Raw genomic sequence first — 19,942 nt, 5'->3', positions numbered from 1 at the left:
CACAATTGATCCATGCAAACACAAACACACAGTAGAAGGAGTGTTTGTTTTTCTTAGGCGGATAATTTTCCCCCAGCCCGAAGACATTATCGAAAACCAGAGAAGAAGATGTGGTTTTTATTTCTAGAAAGTAGGATGTTTTAGGTTTGGCTCTTCAGATGACCATCTGAGACCATTTTTCAAGGGATGAATAAAGGCACCATGTGACAGAAACTGATTAATCTGTAAAAGGTCGCAAAATTCTTCAAGAGGAAGAGAAAGGAAGTGGTGCTTGGACATAAAAAAAATAAATAGATGATAAATGAACTAATCTTATCTTTTGACTTGAAATTCTACTTAACAGACAATGTGAAAATAAAGGGGTAGAATTCATGGAGGTCGTATTGATTACCATTGGGATATTTCATTATTTGATTTAGCTCAAACTCTGTCTCCTCACAAGGAAGGTTGGAATAAATAAAGTTGTATACAGACATACACACATACATACAATGTGTAAATACAAATAATGTGTATATACAAAATTTGTGTGTGCAAGAATTGCTATATACTATTTGCTCAACTTTATAAACGTGATTAAAATATCCCCACGGGCCATTTCCCACTCCTCCCTTGAGTATTTTACCATTAAGTATGACCTCTGAAATCCTACAGTTAATTGACTAAGGCCAGTGGTTTCTTTCTATAATGTGCAATTTAGAACCCACAAGGTTGGGATAGTTCCTTTCTTAGATCTTGTAAAGAAGGCTTTTGATTAAAGTATATTTTGGAAAATTCTATGTAAAAATATCTAGGATCTTGAAAGATTAAAAAAATACAAACTAAGAATTTTTCAATCAATGTACTGATAGGAAGCTTTTATAGTTCTTACTCTCCTATCATCTATTCAACGTTAGTCACTCTTCACATTTACATTCTTCTGAATTTTATCCTGCCTAATGCTACTGGGAAGACCATGTTTATTATTCTGACTTGATTCTTTGTAAAATAGGTGCTTGATAAGGATTATTTTCAAAAGACAAAAAGCCCCTCAAGTGATTACCCTCTCAAACTTCTTGTAAAGGAGGACAGATAGTGATCCTCATCATCACCAAAGGCAAATCTAGAATTTTCCAATGTTTTACATACTTGGATATCATACAATATAAGGTGAAAGTCTAGAATTTTTTCTTCCTGAGGCCTGTTGCCTCTGTTGAACATTTAGTCACATTTCAAAGAACAGCAAATTTTCTGTCATTCCTATATACTGAATACAGTATTCTCCATTTTGCAACTTCATCCAACTAAACCCTTTCAGTATAGCACTTGAGAATGCTATAGGTTTGCAAAAATTATGAACAAAGTCATTCTTATACTTCTTCCTGTAATAGTGAAAATATTTGGAAATAAAAATGAAAATTTAATTTTCAAATCTACTTCATGCTGTCAACACATGCATAAGAGGTATGAAACAATCTCTTTACAAGGATTCACCAGTGCGAGTTTTACCCTTTCAGACTGTAAAGTGAAATGATTACCTTTTTACACAACACAATATTCTCCATTTTGCAACTTCATCCAACTAAACCCTTTCAGTATAGGACATGAAATTTTTTTAAGATTGTGATTTTGGTAGTGAGAGTGTTATCTGTACAGCTTTTCGAAGTAAGTGGAATGCTATTTGAAATACACATTTCACTTTTTGTTTTTCAGCTCTTCTGAAGGCAAAAGAAAAAACATTCAAGGAGCCGAAAAGAAAATTCCACAATAAAAACAACAAAACCTATATAACAGCTATGGTTTTTGCAAGTGCTGGTTTTAAATGCTTTATGATAAACCAGAATCAACATAATGTATTCATATCACAATTTTCTGAAGCACGTTTGAGTTTTTTTCCTAATTCACACTCTGCCATTATCCTGTTTTTATATATATTCATTTAAAAAGATTTACCTTACATAAATAAGAACAATTACAGAATTACAGAGTAGGATTACTTCTGGAAAAAAAAATTATCATCAGTCGTATTCTCATCAGCTATTCTATTTGACTTCATCATTAAGAAAAGTATTCAGGATGTCTAGTGGGTGAAGAGAGCAGAAGTGTGTTTTCATTTTGATATGATAGCTGCATTCAAGTTATTCTCCTCTTTACAATAGATTTTACCTAGCTTTATCTTCATAGGAAGCTGTTTTCAGTTGAAAAGCAGAAGTGAATAGAAGTGTCATGACATGAGATTAACAGTACAACCGGTTAGTAAATCAAATGTTTGAGGTGAAGAAAGTAGAATGTGACATGCATCAGCAGGATGGACTGGCAGGATTTTATGGAGACAAGTGAAAAGAAAAATTTAAATCAATGGTCGATGCTCCTGATATCTGCATTATTTGAAAGCACGTGGTCCATTTCACCAGTCAGTCATTGTAATGGATCTGAGTGCAAAGAGACACTCTCTGCAATATCAGTTCATGTTGAAATGATAACCAGAGAAGAAACTAGTCCAAGTTCTGTTTCCAGCTACTGAAAAAAGAAAAATGTTCCTCAGGCTGAGAAGGCTGGTATGGTTCACTTTTGAGATGCCAAACCTCACTGTAGGTTCACGTCATAATATCCACATTATTCACTAAAGAATTAATTTATTCCCAAAAATCCTTCATGCTGCCACTTACATAGATTTTATAAAATACTCAAGAGTTAAGACTTAAAAATCTTGAGTGTTTAGCTCAAGTTTTAAACAGATACGAGCAATTTATTGGGGGCACTTTAAAATGCATGCTTAAGCACACGCATGGATTTCTTTCCTCCTTTTGGTAAGTATTCACAGAAATACATAAAAACTTAAATTGAAATTGGTAATGCTTAAAGATTTATCCGAATAGCTTTGGAGATTATCTAAAAGGTTAATTTAAAGGCTTAATAAGAGATACTTCATGTCATCATCAGTGTCTTCACATGGAAGATTCTTAAAACTCCACATACTTTGGCATTTTCTCCATAAGTCCATATTTTTCATTCTCCATTTTTTTTACAGCAAGTTTCATTAAGAATAGGGTTAATACTGTTATGTGCCTAATTTTTACTTAAAACTATGCTTTTTTAAAAGAAAAAAAAAAAAAGCAGAATACACACACCAAAAAAAAAGCCCATTAAATACCCATACTTTAATATATGTTCCTCAGAAACAAATGTACAGTTAGATAACACATAAAGAATTATGAATGACTAATTATATTTTGCATATTTACAGCAAAGACAATTAGCAAATAGCTTTTATATGCAAAATAAATGAAAAAGTAATTAAGATGCACTAACCAGAGCAGCAATATCAAGTCTGTTGTCTTGCGATTCATTCCTAACAAACATAATAATTATGCATTCATTGTCATATAATTAAAACAGCTCTGTCCTTTAGAAAAATGGTTATTTACTGTATAATAACATGAAGAGTGGCAGAAGTTCCTCATAATGGTGAGCAGGATAATTAAATATTTCTTCTTAGGAAATGCTCACCCAGTTTAGTTTATTATCATAACTTCTACCAGCAAGCAGCTGTCCCTCAGGAATGCCAAGTGTTCTCTCTGAGGTCTGGGAAAGTTGTTTTCCGTTTTGTTCGTCAGCTCTTGTCTTCGCCTTGCTGTTGAATTGAGCAGGGATGCTCCTGGGCCACTTTGCACTTTGCTAAGCCTGGTCCCCCTGGAGGCCATCCTCAGCTCCAGAGGGCTTCGGGAAACAACTCGAGGCCTGTCTCTCTCTGCAATACAAATGTGCTATGACTGCTTCTCTGAAAGAATATATTTTCTTTTCTGAAAATATTCCAATACTTTCAGTTTTTAATCACTAAAACTAAATGATAACCTGAGACTTTAAACAATGTATTAATTTTCAGTTTTTAATCACTAAAACTAAATGATAACCTGAGACTTTAAACAATGTATTAATTAAGTATTAACATCCCATATATCATGTCAGATAAACAGCTGCATTTTAGAAATATGCACAATGCAAAATGGTTAATGTATCTGGAAGTTAGTCTAATTAATGTGATAGAGATTGTTCTCTGTATCCTCCACAAATAGATTGAGGGAGCCATTTTGTTTCCCCAAAGCTGAGAACATCTCTATGTTATATTACTGACCAGTTATATCACTGACTATTATTTCTTTACGTAAGTACAGTACCTGTGTAACGCAATCAGAAATCATTCAAGTAAGAGATATAAATTATTTTACAACTGTTTGATGTGTAATTCTTATATATTGATGCTACTATATTGTCATGAGTATATAGTCAACAAAATTAACTTATTTTATGTAATAAAATCATGTGTCCAGTGAGAGTGGAGAATGCAAGGGGATTTGGAGAGAGCAGTATCTGTTAATTATGTTATTGATTTTTACAAAATGTAATAACAACTTTAAAAATTATTGTTTATAACATCTTTGATATCAAAGAAAGGTAAATCTTAAGTAGGAAAAATGTATTGAATTATTAATTAAAATTTTCTTATTTAAAATATCCTTTGTATTATATTTATTGCATAATTTTAAATAATAGTAAATGTAAACACAAACCTCAGAGAATAAGAAAATAAATGGTTTGGTTTAGATTTTGTGATTTGACTTTATTAATATTTTTGAAACTATTTCAGCAGTTACTTAGCTACCATTCATTAATCGATTGAGATCAAGAAGGAGATAGCAAACAGTAAGCATAGCATCTTGTTTTGTTTAAGAGCCATGACTTTATTTTGAACATTTTATCCTGAACTATTTAGATATTTTCTAAATATTCTATACTATAAGCTTATCTGGCTTGTAATAAAATGGCTGTATAGACCAAGGAGAGTCTGTAGAGATAATAGATGGTGCTTGTTTCTGTGTTACATTTAGGAGAACTTAACCATAACTTAGAATGTTAAGAAGAAATAATTGCCCTTAAATGAGACTGGTGAAGTGTTTTGTTAGAGCTCCTGTATACTACCAACAGAATTTGGGAATAGAAAGAAAGCAGAACTTAAAATTATAACAGGGCATTCTGATAGCTACTTCATCAGTGAAAAGTAGAAAAGAAAAACAATGTAGTCACATTTTAAACTATAATGCAAAAACAGTGCAGGATTCCCCATTACCAGTATACCAGAGGCATCAGGAATAGTAAATAAATATATATACATATTCGATTTTATAGTTTATTTTTTAAGGAATCCCAAAACAATTTTAAGTAGTCATCATGGACGGCGGAGCTTGGTGGGCTGCCGTCTATGGGGTCACACAGAGTTGGACACGACTGAAGCGACTTAGCAGCAGCAGCAGTATGGGGAAGGAAATCATATCTTTATTTCTTCTTACATTTGCTTTTTGTTTGACATAGGTTTTAAATTTTAGCTACTTGGGCAATGGAAGAGGCAAAGAACTCCATAGTTTTTTTTCTGTTCTTAGTGCTTATTAAAGGTGTTCATTTAACTATATATACATCTGTATTTCATCTACTTTAAATCCTTATTCCAGAATGTCAGTAATCTTCTATCTTGATGGTTTAAAGAATAGTGGGGTTCCTCACCATTATAACAGGAATATCAGTTTTTGTATCTGCTATGACAGAGAGTAAAAATGATCAAACATTACACCCTTAATAATAAATTTGCTTCTCTTTTCAAGAAATAAAGTTCATAAATGTGGGAATTGGTGAATGCATGCACCTCTTCATGCATCTCTTGCTATCTTCCTTCCCAGAGTGCACATTTCTCAGCAAATTGGGAGATAGGAAGCCCAAGCTCAATGACTGAAAATTTAGAGTTCACCTTGAAGTTATTATTTGTCCCTTTCAATGGAGCCTTCTCATCCACCATGAGTCAACTATTTTGTGTGTATATATTATGCACTCGCAGTCAGGCTATGGAATGGAAAATCCTGGGAGAAAGCAACAATGACCTTTCTTGTTTAAGTACATGAGATGGTGCATGAGATGTGGCAGTTGCTTGATCAACATTATTGAGTAAATATTTCCATCATATACTCAAAAGACACGCACCAAAGGTCTTTGTCCCTTTTCAAACTAATGTTGAAGGAGAACTCTGTTTCTGTCTCCATATTATTCATCTCTACCCCGCTCTTCCCTCAACTATATACAGTTTCAGTTCTAACATATCTTAACATACATACACACAACTCTGGGACGATAGGGTGGGGAGGGAAGAGGATGGGGGGTTCAGGATCGGGGGGACACATGTATACCTAGTGGCCGATTCATGTGGATGTATGGCAAAAACCATCACAATACTGTAATTATTCTCAAATTAAAATTAATTAATTAATTGGGGGAAAAAAAGAACCCACCTTGCAGTGCAGGGGACGTGGATTCAATCCCTTATGGGGGAACTAAGATCCCACATTCCGTGGGGTAACTAAACCCCTGGGCCACAACTAGAGAGTCTGTGCACTGCAGTGAAGATCCCGTGCGCTGCAGCTAACACCTGATGCAGCCAAATGTAAATAATAAATATTTTTAAAAACACGATCCCAGCTGTATCTGTTGTCATGTGTATGATATACATGCAGTAGAATCTCAATCGACAATCACTGTATGACCAGTTGACAGTCTAAAAATGAAAAAAAAAAGGAATGAATAAATAATACAAATGCTAACTGAATGTGCCTGCGGAGATGTGGAAGCATATCTTTTCAGCAAATGTAAGTATGTTTGCTCTGTTTCATCTTTGGCTTGTATGAAATCTGTGATGTAGCCATCTCTGTCATGACAGTCATGCATTAAGCCCACGAAGTCTTTCTGAGTGTATATTCTGGAAATAAATACTCTGTATTTGGGAATGAAAGATAATCAAACAGGGAGATTAGAAAAATAATTGTTTCTGCTGAAGACACAGACCTTCCTTTTGAAACTTGCTTTTGGTTCTTGGGCCAGTACCCGCTATGACTGTTGACCTAGAGGGTTCCAAGTTCTCCCCGAGGTCTGATGTAGAACTGAACTATGCACTTTGAATCACCACCACTCCCTGATGAGCAGCCCAAACAATTATACTGCACAAATTTTTGCTAAGAAGAGCTCAAACTAAATGGAACTTTTCAAATTGATGGCCTTATTGTAAAATCTTATTTTTTGAAGGAATGTTAACCATTGGACTGCCAGAGAAGTCCCTGAAAAAATTCTTTATAAAAAATTTCTAGGTACTTTATTAAAATTTAATGTAAATATACTTTACATTGTAAGTCTAATATTTACTCATAAGCTTAACAACCTAGAGTAAAAAGAAAGACTTTTATAAGGCTGATATTAAAAATCAGAACAGAAAGAAAGATCTTAGGTACACATAATGAAAAATCATCTCAAACTACACTCTCCGCCTCACATAAGGCTTAATAAAGTGGATGATGCTCAAGAACATAAAAACATGACTGTTTTTATTGCTCACAACCTTCATTTCTGACTGTCGGTTTTCATTGACTTACTGGATCTCCTAAGGAATAAATACGAGCAGGTGCAAAGAAAAAGGAAGTCTATTTACAGACCCCAAATGATGCCATGTGATTGAAAATTGGGCCTAGAATCAAACTGGCCTAGAATGGTTGAATTTAAAGCAGGTGAGTCCAGGAGATTACCATATGAAGTTTTCATGGTCCTTTCTGCCCAGTAAAGCAGCAAGGATTTTCTAAACTCCTCACTTCTGTGCCTTAAGACTCTTCTAATTTGAAAAATAGGAGTCAAATAAACCTTAGAAAAATTATATAAACATACACACAAAAGTATCAACATAGAATGTTGTGGTGAAATCCAGGGTTAACAGGTAGAAATTAAACAGTCTTATTCTTTTTTTTTAAATTTTGTGTCTTTGTTAGTTTCAGCAGGACAGAATACTGATAGTCACGTGCAAATACAATTGGTGAATAACCCACAGAGAGTGAGTCTGCCTTTCCCATTGCACAGGCAAAGGGCCTGTCCAGACTTAATGCTGGCTCCACGCTGAGTTACTATTCATATTTCCAACAAGGTAGAATTTTTTTTAAAGACATTATCTCCAATGAATAAAGAACTCTTTAGATGGCTATTTAAAATGGGATAAATAAAATTGACATTTACATGATTAAAACAAGATTTGATATTACTACATCGCCTAAGGTTAAATGGGCCAAAGACCCCCTACTCATCCTCGACTTGAAAAGGCAAACAAGTCTGTTCTATTCACCCTAGTTTTAAAACGTATATATTAGGAGGCTAGAAAAATTAACACTGATATATCTGATCAGCAATTATTTGGGGCAACAGTTAGGCCAAAGGGCCTGAGGCTCAGCTCAACTCCACTCTGAGGATCCTAGAGCTTTTCATATTAAAGTAGGTCAAATGGACAGGGAACAAAAAGAAAAGAAAAACTTCTAAAACTCTTCCTCTAAGACCAAGCTTGTTGAATGGATCCTAATGAAAACTAAAGTTAAAGATATAAGAGGTTACAAAATTGAGATCAAAGTGTATAAAATTGATACATTTAAATAAGCATGACTGAGCGACTAACAGTTTCACAGTTTATATAAGATGGTTACATCTCTTTGGTTTAATTATATAATGGAATAGGGTCTTCCCCAGTGGTTCAGTAGTAAAGAATCCACCTGCCAAGCAGGAGACACAAGTTCAATCCCTGGGTCAGGAAGATCCCCTAGAGAAGGAAATGGCAACCCACTCCAGTATTCTTGCCTTGAAATCCCATGGTCAGAGGAGCCGGGGGGGCTACAGTCCATGATGTCACAAAGAGTCAGACATGACTTAGCAACTAAACAACAAGGACAATCACCACACTAAATACTTCCAAACTCCTTAAACTCCTGGACTTTGGGATTTTCACTCCCTGTTCTTCATTATGTCCTAGATGCCAGGGGCATGCCAAAAAGAACCTGAGTTTTACCCAATCATGCACAAACGGAGGTTGGTTATTTCATCATGAGGAAGTAACCCATCAGGCCTATTTCAGGCAAGGGAAAAGGCAGTGATAGAACAAGAGGTGTTTGTGGTGAAGGCCACAAGCATGTTCAAGAAAATCCCTTCTTCTGTCTGCCAAAGGCCCCCCAATGTTGGAAGAATCAAATTCTACCAGCTTCAATCCAGCTATATTATATTTGAATCATAATCCTGAAATGTACATTGATGCTGAAGAAGTCGCTTCTTCAAAACTTTCAGGCAACAATTAAGTATTCCATTGTCATGGCTCAATTAAATGGTTTGGCCTGAGAAAATTGGGGATTGTAAAGTGAGGATGGAATGTGCTTTGATCCTCTTTCCAGGGTTATTGTTTCATTAATAAATGAACATGTCATTTGTCTCACCAGAGGGAGCTCATGCCCTCCAGGCTTTTTTCCCTTTTTTGTTCAGGTTTTATAAAGATGAATTTCCAGTGCTCTGAAATACCATGGATTAGTAGTTAAGCCTGACAGCACTTCGGGGAGTAGCGAGCTTAAAGTGCCTCACACAGGTCTCCAAAGCACTTGTTTACTAATAGAGGAAATCAGCGACCGTCTGCAGCTGCTGATATCGTATTACCATTTGGAAAGACAGTAGCTGAGATAACAAATCACACAGTTTTAATAATTACTCCTGCATTCCCGTTTTTTGTTTCCTGCATAACTGTAAAGGCTGGATTTCTTCCAAATAAACAGATAAAAACAGTATGGAACTTTTATCTTTTAATGATAATGACAACACATCATGTTTCACTAAAAGTTTCCTGCTGAATTTTTTCTGATTTCTAGAGTTTCAATAAAATGTAATTATACTTTATAATTCCACTCTTTTAATCTTCACTTCAAAAACTATTCACAGTGAGCAAGTTTGCCAGGCACCCAGAGTAGGGGGACAATCCGCCTAGACTCACCCATGTGGACCCGCTCTTGCATTCTGTCTTGGGGTAAACCTGTCATTGAAACTGCATCCTGTACATTGAGCTGCTTTGCATTCAAATTAATAGCTAGTTTAATTTGAATGTAAAACAGCTCCATTTATGCCATCACTTAAAAAAAAAAGAAATAAGGTATTTGGCAATGAATGGATGTTTAAGATATGATACATTTGCAACATATTTTTAATCCTAAATTGAACCTATATTAGTATAGGGACATTTTAATATCAATAGATAAGTCATAAAAGAAGCCTTTAAAAAATCTGCATAGTAAATATGTGCTTTAGGGGTCAAAACTACTCCATTGTACAGATACAGTACAGGGTTTAGTTCATATGGTTGGCGCTGGGCATTTTCCGGCAAATCTGTGTATTGTTACATTTCTATAGTCCAAGAATGGCAATTGATTTTTAAAACACATGCTGCAACTTTATTTGCTCAGTAATTACATGGCCTTTATTTGGAGGTCAGTGAAAGAACAACTAAATAGGAAAATGAAGTCTTCCTCCCTTGTGCAATGAAACCATAAAAGTTGGCAGACAGAAAGGAATGCTAAACTTTTTCCCAGAGCTCTGAGTTTGGTTTCCACTGGTCCATGTTCCATTGGGTGATTAGAGAAAGCTTTTTTAAAGCCTTACTTCAGAATGATCTTAATTGGTACAAGGTTGAGCCCTTTCTAGGAGGGGAGGGAAAAGGTTGAATAGCCTTTTCAAGTCACATGAAAGTTTCTAGGATGAATGTACGATAATTAGATTAATAAGTAGCTTAATTTATCACAGCTGAGGATTTCAACAGCCACACATTAGAGCAAGAAAAAAAGATTAGTGTGATTCTAGTTTGTAAAAAAAAAATTGTACTGAAACTTGATTAACCTTAATCACAAAGCGCCTTTCTTCCTTCGTCTAAATGTCTGAAGCGGGTAGGGTGTGTGGAGTGGGGAAGTGGGAGAGAGGACCTGAAATAATCAGAAAAGTCTTCATTTATTCCTTTCTGTCTCCCGGTTAATGAGCGGTATCAGGATTGCTTGAACCAACTTTTCCCTTTACTGTTTCTTATCCTTAAAATAATGGGTTAGGCCTAAGCCTGTAAAATCTTAAATTATGTTGCCCACCCACATCATAGAGATAAGTCTTTTCTGATGTGTAATTTGTCATAAACAGATTCTCCTGTTTTCACTGAAAAGAGAAAGGAGTAATGTGGTGGGGAGAAGAATGGGATTTGGAGGCGATCATAATTCCAGTTAGTATGTGGTGGCAACATCGAGGCTTAGATTGTTGGATATTTCCAAGAGTTATCTCAGAGCTGTAAAACCTGAATTTAGTCCCATGCCTTCAAAAATCATTCCCCAAACAAAGGTCAGCATAAGTTACGAAAAGAAGTATTCACTGCTAAAACCTGCTGAATCAAAACAATTATTATGACAGCAAGAATGATTAATTGACTCAAATAGTGCTAAAAAATCAGATAGGAACTGACACACAAAAATAGGCCCATTGGGAGTCTTTTTCTGCATCTCCTCCACATATGCACAATAAAATATTTTGACAAAAAGTGGAATCTGCTGGACCATCTGATGGTCATATCCAACGGGGGTGGGCTAACATCAGATTTGATTAACCTTCAACTTCCTGACTCCTGTCTAGCTACAAATGAAACTTCAGCACTGTGTGGAACAAAGCTGCTGGCATCAGCATCGGATTCGCAGTAGAAGAGCCTGGAGTGTGAATCTATGGTGCCTGTCAACACTCCACAGTCATCGTGATGGGGAGGCCAGCTAATGTGAGCCCAGCGGTGGATTGGTGCATGGGGCACTGCCCCTGTGGCTGCGAGAGAGGGTCTGAGGGCTGGATGTGGGCAGGCAGTGGGGACACCCCCAAACTGGAGGGAAAAAATACAAACCTAAAATACCAGACGACCTCATGACAGCACTACCTCTAACAAACCAAAATCACTGTGCCTCTGAAACTTACACAGAGGAGTTCTGACAGAGCTGCAGGTGTGGTTCCAGCTAAAATGTTGGAAAGTTACCTGTGGCCCAGCTTGACAGACAAGGGCAGTACCAAGGGTGCTCATGCACCAGTCTGTGTGACAAGTTCGGAAACAGAGCCAGAGCCCAAGGCGAGGCCATATCCACCATGGAAGTCTTCTCAGAGCACATCTTCTCTTCTGCTGGCATGAAGAAAAGCTTTAAATTTTTTTTTAAATCATATAATGAAAAACTACATCACATTATTTCAAAATACTGAAATTTAGAACATCAATGTAATTATGGACTCTGAGTAAACTTGGAAAACCAAAGCACAGTTAAGCCAGCAGCCAGAACCTGCAAATGTGCTTTTATCTAAAATGGATATCTCATTACTGGTTAACATTATTTAGTTAGGAGGAGATATGACCTCTAATTTGCCTTTAAATGATTAATTTGGTGTTTAAATAAGTGTCTTTTATTTAATAATGTTTTCTTCAACCAATTCACTTATGTCAATAAACTCTTTGTTTAACCTTCTTAAAGGAAACATTTTCTCCGCTCAGAGGCAATTAATGAGCTATCAAATAAATAGTTACAGGAAAATGAACTAAAATTAAGGCCTGTCCAGATCAGCAAATGTGCTTTAATCAATGAAGTAAGAACTATATGTTACTGTCCACTGCACCGTTAAGAAGTCTATCTATTCCGTCATCTGCCCATCCGTCCCCTTTCTGTCAGAGTTCAGGGCAGAAGCAACTCACACAGTAAAACTTGCTGATGTGGGAACATCTCATACACAGTAAGAGGCATTTTCTCTTGAGTGCTGTTTCTTTAAGTTTGGTGAAAACAATTATATATCTTCAATCTGGTGATGAGTTGTCATTTTTTTAATGAGAAATTAAGGGAAACAGAAAACATATGCCATATTAATAGAACATATAACAACGTTGATATTATATTAATATCAATAATATCAATTTTATTGAAGAATAATTGATTTACAGTGTTGGGTTAGTTTCTGGTGCACAGCAAAATGATTCAGTTACACATATATATACATAATATTTTCCATCATGTTTTATTACAAGATACTGAAGATAGTTCTCTGTGCTATACAGTAGGATTTTGTTGGTTATCTAAAAAAGGCGAAAAATTTATACAATTTGAAGAGAAACCATAGTATATATCTATTTGATATATAGTAGTCTGCATCTGCTAATTCCAAAGTCCTAATTTGCCTCTCCTACCACCTCCCCGCTTTGGTAACCATGAGTTTGTTTCTATGTCTCTGAGTCTTTCTGTTTCTCAAACAAGTTCATTTGTGTCATAGTTTAGACTCCACACATCAGTTCAGTTCAGTCGCTCAGTTGTGCCTGAGTCTTTGTGACCCCGTGGACTGCAGCACACCAGGCTTCACTATCCGCCACCAACTCCTGGAGCTTGCTCAAACTCATGTGCATCAAGTAGGTGATGTCATCCAACCATCTCATTCTCTGTTGTCCCCTTCTCCTCCTGTCTTCAGCCTTGCCAAGCATCAGGGTCCTTTCCAGTGAGTCAGTTCTTTGCATTAGGTGGCCAAAGTTGGAGCTTCAGCTTCAGCATCAGTCCTTCCAATGAATACTCAGAATTGATTTCCTTTAGGATTGACTGGTTTGATCTCCTTGCAGTCCAAGGGACTCTCAAGAGTCTTCCCCAACACCACAGTATAAGTGATATCATATAATATTTGTCTTTCTTTTTCTGACTATTTCACTTAGTATGATAATCTCCGGGTCCACCTCTGTTGCTGAAAATGACATTGTTTCCTTTTTATGGCTGAATAGGAGGAGCCTGGTGGGCTGCAGTCCATGGGGTCGCTAAGAGTCAGACACAACTGAGCGACTTCACTTTCACTTTTCACTTTCATTCATTGGAGAAAGAAATGGCAACCCAGTCCAGTGTTCTTGCCTGGAGAATCTCAGAGACAGGGGAGCCTGGTGGGCTACCATCTATGGGGTTGCACAGAGTTGGACACGACTGAAGCGACTTAGCAGCAGCATTGTGTATATATACCACATCTTCTTCATCTATTCATCTATTGATGGACATTTAGTTTGCTTCCATCTCCTGGCTATTGTAAACAGTGCTGCTATAAACAATTGGGTGCCTGTATCTTTTTGAATTATGGGTTTCTCTGGACATATTCCCAGGAGTGGAATTGTCAGATCATATGACAACTCTATTTTTAGTTTTCTAAGGAACCTCCATACTGTTTTCATAGTGGCTACACCAATATTAATATCAGAGTGTCAGATAGTATCTTTTTCAGTCTTGGGGACATAAAAATGTATCATGGATAACTTAGCTTACCATTTTTCAGGTAACATTTTAAAACCTAGTTTTTTCTAGACAGTTATCTATAGTATTCAAAGGCATTTTGTTTTGGAGGATATTAACAGAGTTAAAAGCTGTCAAATTTAGTATAGCTTTCTACAGTATGTGACAAACAATTAAAAAAAATTTTGATCAGTAGTAAAAATCATCAACATTTTTAAATTCAGTTTTTTCTAACAGGAGTGAATGAATCACCAAAATCTCTCATTCTCAGAAGAGAAACACACTGAGTGTGGCAGGGACTGCTGCCCATCCCCTAATAATCATGCCCCTTTTTCCATAGCTATAGATTTTTGCCCCAGGGCACTCAGCCATCAAAAAATATAGATAACAGTAAAAAGGCTGGCTTAAAACTCAAAATCAAAAAACTAAGGTCATGGCATCTGGTACCATGACTTCACGGAAAATAGAAGAAGAAAAAGTGGAAACAGTGGCAGCTTTTATTTTCTTGGGTTCCAAAACCACTGCAGATGGTGAATGCCACCATGAAATTAAAAGACATTTACTCCTTGGAAGGAAAGCGATGACAAACCTAAACAGCGTATTACAAAGCAAAGACATCACTTTGCCAACAAAGGTCTGTCTAGTCAAAGCTTTGGTTTTTCCAGTAGTCGTGTATGGATGTGAGAGTTGGACCATAAAGAAAGCTGAGTGCAGAAGAACTGATGCTTTTGAACTGTGGTGCTGGAGAAGACTTTTGAGAGTCCCTTGGACTGCAAGGAGATCAAACCAGTCAATCCTAAAGGAAATCAGTCCTGATGTTGAAGCTGAAGCTCCAATACTTTGGCTACCTGATGCGAACTAACTTACTGGAAAAGACCCTGATGCTGGGAAAGATTGAGGGCAGGAGGAGAAAAGGGTGACAGAGGATGAGATGGTTGGATGGCATCACTGACTCAGTGGACATGAGTTTGAGCAAACTCTGGGAGATAGTGAAGGACAGGGAAGCCTGACATGCTGCAGTTCATGGGATCACAGAGTCAGACACGACTGAGTGACTGAACAAAAACACAGTCCTCCTCATAACTGCTGACTGCAGCCACACACTCAGTTCTGGCCAAGTTGAGGTGAGTGGAAGAGCCTTTAACACCAATTAAAGAGCCTTTAACAGCTTCCTGGAATAGGGTTGCCAACTCAATTTCTTTGTGACAGAAAAACGAGCTTCTATCTTATTTAAAGCCCTGTGTTGTCAGCTAAACCTACATCTTAACTAATGCACTAAGAATAGATATAAAATGAATAGAAACTCATGTACTGCCTGTGCCATGTTAAACTACCCAATAAGTCTGTCTCTCTCTTCTCTCTCTCTGTTTTAAATTACTCTTTTTCTTTTTTAATTACTCTTCCCTAAAACACACTTCAGATTGAGACTCCTTCAAAACCTTTTGGATCGCTCCCCATTGTGTTCTGAACTAAGGACAATCCCTCACTAGATATCCAACACTCCACGATTTTCTGAGCCTCCAATACTCATATACTTTCTATACACGTCTTCCTACCTTCTCTGACAATGCTGGATAATCGCACTTTGGGGGCCATGCCTGCCCTTCCTCTCTGCCAGTGCAAGTCTTACCCACTAAAGTGAAAAAGACTAGTATTATTTGCGGGGGGACTTTGGTACCAAGTGGACCCCATCGGAAGCCATGTTGTCCTCATACAACATCCTCTGACTCTCCCTCCTAGCATTTCTCACAGCTTGCTATTGCACACTTGACCACTCTCTAACTTCCTATTGCTTCCCTGGTGGCTCAGCTGGTAAAGAATCCACCTACAATGCAGGAGACCTGGGTTCGATTCCTGGGTTGGGAAGGTCTCCTGGAGAAGGGAACAGCTACCCACTCCAGTATTCTGGCCTGGAGAACTCCATGGACTGTAAGTCCATAGGGTCACAAAGAGTCAGACACAACTGAGTGACTTTCACTGGCTCCTTGTTAGACCATAAGCTCCACATGGGCAGGGATGAAGTCTAACTGTCTCATCATTATATCTGTAGGAGTAGCACAGTGCCTGGCAATTGACAGATAATAAATATTTGTTGAGTGAATGGATAAACATCTCTGAATCTTTCTCACTTATTGAATGAGGCTAATAATATCTAACTCACAGAGTTGTTGCTAGAAATAAATGAGAAAATAAAATAAATAATGAGTGTCCAAAGACTGACCCATAGTACCTACTCAGTGAATGAGAAGCAATATTGTGCAGTGATTCACAGCATGAACTTTCAAATTAGACCTATCTAGGCACAGCTTTAGCCAGGTACCTGTTGGATGACATTGGACATTATCTCTTCTAGTCTTTCATTTCTTCCTTTTAAAGCTGATATGGAACTTACCTGGTATTATTGCTGAATGTATTAAAGCTGAACACCAATGTGCTTGTCTCAATAAGTGAAGGCGAAAGTCACTCAGTCATGTCCGACTCTTTGCGACCCCATGGACTGTACAGTCCATGGAATTCTCTAGGCCAGAATACTGGAGTGGGTACTCTTTCCCTTCTTCAGGGGATCTTCCCAACCCAGGGATCAAACGCAGGTCTCCCACATTGCAGGTGGATTCTTTACCAGCTGAGCCACCAGGGAAGCCCACGATATGTAAGCTTACCACAATATGTGTTAACTAATAGACATTCACAAATGGTATTTATTGCTACCCATCACTCATCTAATCATTTATTTGTACAGCAGATTTTTTTATTGACTAAATACTATGTAGCAGACACTGGGCTTCATGTTGGGAATACACTTGGGAACAAAGCAGAGTGGACCACGGGGCCCACCTCTTGAAATTTACAGCTCGGTGAGGCAGACCACTAAATACATAAACATGTCAATACATATATAAGTATTGGCTGTAAGAAACTTCTAAGGAAGAAATGACAGGGTGCTCTGAGAAAGATTCTGGATTTGCAGAAATAGCTACTCTTCATGAACCAGCTCAAATGGCTACAGCTCCATGTAACCCATCTTGTCTCTTCCCACCCTCTGCAAATTATACAGACTTTCTCCTTCATTCAAACCATATATTACATTATACTTCTATTATGATATTTCCTTTACTCTTTTACTTGTTTACTTTTACTCATAAGAATAGCTAATGAGGGACTTCCCTGATGGTCCAGTGGTTAAGAATCTGCCTTCCAGTGGGAAAGGGTTCCCACTACAGGGACACGGATTCAACCCCTGGTCAGAAAACTAAAGTCCCACGTGCCACAGGGCAACAATGAAGTCTATTCTTACCCACCTCTACTGTACCTGTAGATCTAAAAGGATTCCTGGCACAAATTAAGAGCTCCAGCAATATTTGTGGAATTGAAATAAATTGTACTATCTCCTTTGACTTTCATATACAAAGTATTTACCCTAATTCAAATGACTCTAATCTCTACATGTAAGGCTATCTCTTTAGTTAGTGAATTATCATACACCAATTTCTTCAACATATCATAGATAATGAATAAATCAAAAGTATATCACAATAGTCAAGAGTTTTAATCATGAAAAAGCTTTAACATCCCATGACAAGAGGTATATTCTTGGAAGAATCCCAGACTGAAATCCCTTGACCAACATCAAAAGACATTCTGTTTTCTGTAGTATTTGGAAGTGCCTTCCCAATGTAAAATTCTGCTGCTATTTGTCCCATGATCTTGTTAAAAAGAACAGGCATCATTACTTACAACAGAAAGCATCCTAATGGCTCTTCCTGTCAGTATAATCCCCTTACAGAAAGGCAAACATTCATGTTACACCCAGGTTGAAAGGAAATAATACAGTAAAGAATATTGATCAGTTCACATAACTAACAAATCCAGAGATAGGGCTGTTTTACATGAGGCTTGAGCCAATGCTTCAAGGATATCCCAAAGACCTGGGTTCTTTCCATCTTTCTGTGTCAGCTTCATCCTAAAACTGGCTCCATTCCTGGTCCCAAGATGGCTCCTCACAGCTTTTGGGGCCATATGCTTTCTTTTTTGTGTCAAAGAGAGCAATTTTGTTCCAGCATTCCCAGAAAACCCCCTATAATTACTGTGTGGTCTGCTCAGTTCACACATCAACCTTTGCTTCAATCACTGCAGTTAAGAGGATGGGATGGAATGACTGGCTTTGTCCCTTCTACCCCTGACTGGGAGGTAGTATATCAGTTTCCACAAAATCACATGAGTCCCAGAAAGAAACTGGGGACTACCGGGGAGGGGAAAATGGATGTTGGCAAGGCATCTAACACATTCTGACTATATAAGGTCTCAGTCAGCTTTGGTCTGTGAAGTCTGCCTATTCAGGATAGAACTGTTCATTCATATCAGAAAGAGAAAAGGGGAAAGGCATGGACTTCCCTCTCTTCTGAAAATGGCATCATATTCTTGAGGGTGGGGAGGTGGGAATGAACTTTGCTTTTGTATTGGCTCTGTTCATGGACTGTCTGATACTGTCTAATACTGTCACCACTTTTAAATAAAATTATTTCTATTCTAAATTTTAAAAATCATGACCACGTTTCCCCAGTGGTTAAGAATCTGAAAAACACCAATACAGTATACTAATGCATATATATGGAATTTAGAAAGATGGTAACAATAACCCTGTGTACGAGGCAGCAAAAGAGACACTGATGTATAGAACAGTCTTTTGGACTCTGTGGGAGAGGGAGAGGGTGAGATGATTTGGGAGAATGGCATTGAAATATGTATAATATCATATATGAAACGAGTCACCAGTCCAGGTTCGATGCACGATACTGGATGCTTGGGGCTGGTGCACTGGGACGACCCAGAGGGATGGTATGGGGAGGGAGGAGGGAGGAGGGTTCAGGATGGGAAACACGTGTATGTCTGTGGCGGATTCATTCTGATATATGGCAGAACCAATACAATATTGTAAAGTTTAAAAAAAAAAAAAGAATCTGCCTGTCAGTGCAGGGACAGGGGTTCGATCCCTAGTCCAGGAAGATTCCACATGCCATGGAGCAACTGAGCCCATGAGCCACAACTACTAAAGCTCACATGCTGTAACTACTGAATCTGTGTGCCTAGAGCCCGTGCTCTGCAAAAGAGAAGCCACTGCAGTGAGAAGCCACTGAATAGCAATAAAGAGCAGCCCCTCCTCACTGAAACTACAGAAAGTCCCTGTGCAACAACAAAGACCCAGAACAGCCAAAATAAATACAGTTATAATAAGTAAAAGCAATAAAATCATGTTGAACAAATAAAGGCCATGTAACAAGATTATATTCTTTGCAGCCTAAGATGAAGAAACTCTATACAGCAACAAAACAAGACTGGAAGCTGACTCTGGCTCAGACCATGAACTCCTTATTGCCAAATTCAGACTTAAATTGAAGAAAGTAGGGGAAACCACTAGACCATTCAGGTATGACCTAAATCAAATCCCTTACAATTATACAGTGGAAGTAAGAAACAGATTTAAGGGACTAGATCTGATAGATAGAGTGCCTGACGAACTATGGACGGAGGTTCATGACATTGTACAGGAGAAAGGGATCAAGACCATCCCCATGGAAAAGAAATGCAAAAAACCAAAATGGCTGTCTTAGGAGGCCTTACAAATAGCTGAGAAAAGAAGAGAAGCAAAAAGCAAAGGAGAAAAGGAAAGATATAAGCATCTGAATGCAGGGTTCCAAAGACTAGCAAGGAGAGATAAGAAAGCCTTCCTCAGAGATCAATGCAAAGAAATAGAGGAAAACAACAGAATGGGAAAGACTAGA

General features: G+C 37.5%; 1 long non-coding RNA gene across 3 annotated transcripts in view; it reads right to left on the bottom strand.

Annotated features, from left to right (window-relative positions):
- LOC113900423 overlaps window positions 1-19,942 on the bottom strand; it is a 182,705-nt gene that overhangs the window by 27,269 nt on the left and 135,494 nt on the right. For 2 of the 3 annotated variants that reach the window (XR_003513135.1, XR_003513136.1), the window contains exons 3-4: window positions 12,608-12,711; window positions 11,906-12,043 (exon numbers count right to left, since the gene is read on the bottom strand). The exons of the other annotated variant lie outside the window; for it this stretch is intronic. This is a non-coding gene — a long non-coding RNA (uncharacterized LOC113900423). The remainder of the gene's footprint in view (window positions 1-11,905; window positions 12,044-12,607; window positions 12,712-19,942) is intronic. 3 annotated transcript variants of the gene reach the window in all.

Source organism: Bos indicus x Bos taurus, chromosome 10, assembly GCF_003369695.1.
Source record: "Bos indicus x Bos taurus breed Angus x Brahman F1 hybrid chromosome 10, Bos_hybrid_MaternalHap_v2.0, whole genome shotgun sequence".
Lineage (NCBI taxonomy): Eukaryota > Metazoa > Chordata > Mammalia > Artiodactyla > Bovidae > Bos > Bos indicus x Bos taurus.
The sequence above is the reverse complement of the archived record's forward strand: the minus strand, read 5'-3'. Positions and strand labels throughout refer to the sequence as shown.